Below are 5,896 nucleotides of genomic sequence, written 5' to 3' on the forward strand. Positions count from 1 at the left end.
TTGATGGTTCTATTAGCTCTGTTAGGTTATTTTGGACTTAGGAGCGCATCCAGAATGTGATTTGGAGGTCGTGGTAGAATTAGGCATGAATTGGCGAAAGTTGGAATTTTGGCGATTTTGGCCGGCAGTGAAAATTTTGATATAGGGGTCGGAATGGAACTCTGAAAGTTGGAGTAGGTTTGTGGTATCATTTCTGACTTGTGTTCAAAATTTGAGGTCATTTGGACGTGATTTGATAGGTTCCGGCGTCGTTTGTGGAATTTGAAAGTTTAGAAATTCTTAGGCTTGAATCCGAGGGGAATTTGATATTATGACATAATTTTTAGTGATTTGAAGGTTTGACTAAGTTTTAATGATATTATGGGATGTTTTGGTATGTTTTGTTGAGGTCCCGTGGGCCTCGGGTGAGTTTCGGGTGGTTAACAGATCAAATTTTTGCTTTAAAAATTGGCAGATTTTCTTGTGTGATGTTGCAGAGATTTCCTTCATCGTGTTCGTGAGAGGGCTCTCGCATTCACTTAAGGCATTTGATAAGGGCATCTGGGTTGTCCTTTGAGTTCGCGAAGTACTTCCCACGTTCGTGAAGGTGTAGGACGGTAAGGATACACGTTCGCGGCCAGGTCATCGCGTTCGCGTAGAGTCAACGGTCATTGGAGCTTCAGGCATTTAAGCCTACGCGTTTGCGAGGAGAGTTTCACTTTCGCGTAAGGTAAACCAGTGTAGGCTTCGGGTTTGTGGGAGGGTCCTCGCGTTCGTGAAGGAGAAATTTCCAGTCTGGGCAGACGGTGTTTTGTTCAAAATCGAGGGTTTGAGCCCATTTTTCATATTTTGAGCTAGAGACCACGGATTTGGGTGATTTTTGAAGGCATTTTTAGGGAGTTGATTGGGGTAAGTGTTCTTCACTTGATTTTGGTTAAATTCCATGATTGTATCTCGATTTCTATCATCTAAATTGGAAATTGGGGTGAAAATTTGGGGGAAAATGGAAGAGTTCTTGAGAAAATAATTTGGGGATTTAAGGGACCAAATGAGGTCAGATTTTGATGAAATTGGTATGGGTTGAGTGAATGGGTTTTCAAGTTTTGTAATTTTTGTTATATTTCAAGATGTGGGCTCGGGGACTGGGTTTGAGCCGATTTCGGGTTCTTGGTCTAGTTTGGTAGGTTTTCTTGTGGAAATCATTCCTTTAGCATATATTGATTGTATTGTACTGATTGTGAATAAATTAGGAGCATTTGGAGACCTAGTCGAGGGGCAAGAGCATCGCGGAGTAGAGATTTGAAAGGTTTGAGGTAAGTAACGATCGTAAATCTAGTCCTGAGGGCATGAAACCCCGGATTTTTGTGGCATATGATTATTTTGAGGTGACGCACATGCTAGGTAACGGGCGTGTGGGCGTGCAACGTTGGGGATTGTGACTTGGTCCATCCCGTATGTACTGTAAAGTTGAATATTTTGTTGAAACTACATGCTTCTAACGTGCTTTAGAAAGAATTTCTGTAAATCAGGCTAAATGACATGTTTAGGCCTTATGCCAGTGTTGTTTGGACCCTTAGAGGTATTTTCTTGCCATTCTCTCATTGTTTCAATTGGAAATCTATACTCAGTCATGTTTACACTTATTTACTGCATAACTCAATATCTATTACTTCGTTTTGATGCATCATATAAATGTTGTTGGGCTGAATACCTAATTTTTTTGAGAGCCTGAGAGGCTGGAGAGTTATAAATGAGTGAGGCCGAGGGCCTTATTTGTGAGAATATTTATGGGATCGAGTTGTACGTCGCAACATGTTTTACTGATTCATGACTGATTGAGGTCGATGGCCTGATTGATTTATCCCATGATTGTCTTGTTATAACGTTTGGGCTGAAGGATCCCCTCCGGAGTCTGCACACTCCCAGTGAGCGTAGGTACCTATTGAGTGAGAGTGCCGAGTGCTGAGTAACTGGGAGGCATGAGTGATGGTGAGGTTTGCCCGAGGGGTTGTATATGAGCGATGGTAAGGTTTTTCCAAGGGGCTGTAGCTGTTTATGATTTTACCATTTTTGCTCACCTTTGCATTGAGCCTTTATTGAAAACTGTTGAAAGATAATTTTAAAATGATTTCACTGGAACTGGATTTAAACAAGCTAATTTGATTAAAACTATGGTTTTAAAAGCGTACCGTATTTAACTGAATTTCTATGATATGAACTTTATTTGCATTACTGCTCGTCACTACTTCGCAGCCTTTAGTTACTGTTGTTACTTACTGAGTTGGCGTACTCACGTTACTCCCTGCATTTTAAGCAGATCCAAGCGTATCTGAATATGGTAACGGCTATTGACTATTCCAGTTGTAGATTTTCTCGGAGATAGCAAGGTAGTTGCCTGGCGATCGCAATTCTGCTCTTCTCCTTCTTATCTTCCTTTAGTTGTATTCAATTATTTTCCAGACTATGTTAGTCTCTATATTGTCAGACAAATTATAGTAGATGCTCATGACTAGTAACAGCCCGATGTCAAGCTTCCTTTTCCACACTTTTGTTTTGATTTGAACTCCTTATGAATGTTTTATATTAAATAGCTTTGGAATTATCTTGAAAATGAAAATATTATTTTGTTTTAGTAATGTGTCTGCTTGACTAGTACCACGATAGGTGCCATCAGGACATGGTTCGTTTTGGGTCGTGACAGAACAAGTATAAAATAGTGTGTGTTATTAAGATTCGTATTAAATTACCACTATTAACCTTTGCCCACGGTAGGCACCAAACTATTTATACAAAAATGGGTAACAATTAAATTTGTATGCGGTTTAAAGGAAATGTAGCTTAATTTAACACAAATGATCAAAGAATAGTAAATAATTGAATTAAAATGAAATGAAATGATCAAACCGAATTGGCATAGTAATTAAGCCTCGAATTTAACTTAGATGACAATGGATAGTCTTGATTAAGCCTTCAAGATAGAGCTCTGATTCACAAAAACAAATAAACAACTGAAGAACACTTAAAACAATTGCAGAGAGCTAAAATAAAATTTATTGGCTTGATTTGCGTGCGAAAACAGTGTCAAAAAATAAAGGGATGCTCCTCTTTATATAGTAGATGAGTTTTAACCCTAATACAAGTATAAATAAATTAAAAATCAATTCCTTCCTTATGTGCTACAAAAACACGATCTACAGTCAATACCGAGCATGATCTGCGTCGTAATATCTGGCTGATGGCGGATATTTCGGCTCTCTGTTTGTCTTCTTTAATCGTTTTGTCCTTTACCCTCGATTCTTCATATTTCTTGGGTTGTATTCTCTCCGGGTTCAGTCATGCTCGATACCCGATGTATCATTCGTCTGCTTCCAATTTCGATCTGTGGGCACCTTAGGTCTTACTCGAGCTAGTAACGAGTAACGCCGTTCCTCGCTTCTCAACGAGAAATCGAAGGTAACTCTATCCCATATTTTGCCCGTACACACTAGGGAATCTTTCTATAATGACCCAAAAGGTCATCACTTGTTTTAAAACGTAATTCTATGTTTTGAGGCCTTGAAAACCTCATTTAGAGTCACCTCAATTTACGTGCACAGTCCGGGCGCGTAACCGGAAAGCTTAAATATGATAATCTGTGAAAAATGATAAGTTTTGATTATAAAATGAGCTAATTTGACTTCGGTCAACCTTTTCGGTAAACGGACCCGAACCCGTGATTTGACGGTCTCCGAGGGTCCGTAGGAAAATATGGGACTTGGGAGTATGCCCGGAATCGAATTCCGAGGTCCCAAGCCCGGGGAATGAATTTTCAAAGGAAATTGTTTTCTTGAATTATTTAAAGAAATTTGAAATGAAACTTGATTAGAACATGATGGTATCGGACACGTATTTTGGTTCCAGCGCCCGGTACAGGTCCTATATATGATATAAGACATTTCTGTGGAATTTGGTGAAAACGGATGTCATATGACGTGATTCGGACTTAAATTGCAAAATTTATGTTCAAAGAAGTTTTGAAGAAAATTTCATTGATATCGAGATTTAATTGGATGTTCATGATGTTATTTTGATGATATGATTACATGAATAAGTCGGTAGGATGTTTTTGAGGTTTTGTGTGCGCTTGGGTTGGAATTCCGAGGGCTCGGGTGAGTTTCGGGTAGGTTCCGGGGTGTCTTAGGCTTAAAAACTGAGCTATTGCAGGCTCAGAGAGTTGGAGGACCTCTGAACAGGGCACTGCGGTCCGCACGATATGGACTGCGGCCGCAAAGAGGTCCGTGCGGCCGCACTAGTTTTGGTGCGGTCCGCGGTGAAGAGCAATTCACTGGTCTGATTTCGGAAGCCTATATCTTTTGATCTAAAAGGCATTTAGAGATGATTCAAAAATAAAGGTTGTAGCCCTTCGTGTCTAGTTTCCAGAAAGGTAAAGGAATCACAATATGGATATCTATAGAGAAAGTTATGGCAAAACAACTAAGACCTATCACTGCAAAACACAGGAAGCCTGTGAGGCCGCGATTGATTTTGTGCGGTCCGCACAGGGCTTCCGAGGGCAGTATATTTAGACGATATTTTCAGTTATTTTTCAATTTTTAAGAACCCAAAAACATAAGAGGCGATTTTTCAAACAACCTTTCTTTTCCAAATCAATTGTAAGTCGTTTTTAACTAGTTTTCTTCAATCATTAACACCTTTCAACATGGATTCAACTTAAAATCAAAGATTTTCATGGGGAAAATTGGGAGTTTTGGGTAGAACCTGGGTTTTTTAAAAATTGGGGATTTGAATCTCGATTTGAGGTTTGATTTCAAAACAAATTACATATTTGAGCTCGTGGGGGAATGGGTAGTCGGGTTTTGGTTCGAACCTCAGGTTTTGACCACGTAGGCCCAAGAGCGATTTTGACTTTTTGGGTAAAACTTTGGAAAACTCGTTTTCATGCATTCAAATTGATTTATTTAGCATTTATTGATGTAATTAAGTAAATTGTGACTAGATATGAGCGAATTGACGTTGGAATCAAGGGGTAAAGCTATAATTGAACCTTAAGTTGTGTTCGTGGCATCGAGGTAAGTGTTTGGTCTAACCTTAGCTTGAGGGATTAGGAGTTGAGTCTTATTTGCTACGTGATAATTGTTGAGTATGGCATATAGGCATGGTGACGAGTATCTATACGATGGTGTCTAGCATGACCGTGAGTTTTTAAATCTTGAAGATCTTGATTTCCTTGTATCTTTCATGCCTTGGTGATGATTTCTAATTGTTGTGGAAAGTTTGTGGAAGGAATTGCAACCTTTGAACATCGAGGAGCATTGGCTCAAGTTATATTATGAATTGTGAAAGTATATGAGATGATTGAACCCTTTGGACCATTGGCTCAAGTGGCAAGGTGAGTTATGAAATAAAAGTGAAGGAAAGAGAAAGAGTTATTAAATTGTCCCCTTGTCGGGATATAGTTGCTTTGTTGATTATCTCTCTTGCCGGGATGTTGAGATTATTGATGTTGTTCCCTTGCCGAAATTTCATTGTTTAATTGTTGTTCCCTTGCCGAGATCTTTATTACTATTTTGTTTATTCCCTTGCCCCTTTGCTTGTGATTGTTGTTTGGTTGAGGAAGAGTGTTAAAACACGAAGGGTGATGTCGTGCATTGTTTGCTATTGTGAGGAAAGAGTGTAAAGCACGAAGGGTGATGTCGTGCCGTACGATGTACCATTCCGTACCGATTTTCATTGATTATATGGTTAGGAAAGAGTGTAAAAGCACGAAGGGTGGTGTCGTGCACATCCTTATTATATGATTGATTTGGTGAGGACGAAAGTAAAAGCTGAAGGGTGTTGTCGTGCACACTTTTATTATAAAAATGCTTTGGAGAGGACGAGAGTAAAAGCACGAAGGGTGATGCCGTGCAAATTGTTG

Source organism: Nicotiana tabacum, chromosome 16 (genome assembly GCF_000715075.1).
Source record: "Nicotiana tabacum cultivar K326 chromosome 16, ASM71507v2, whole genome shotgun sequence".
Classification (NCBI taxonomy): domain Eukaryota; kingdom Viridiplantae; phylum Streptophyta; class Magnoliopsida; order Solanales; family Solanaceae; genus Nicotiana; species Nicotiana tabacum.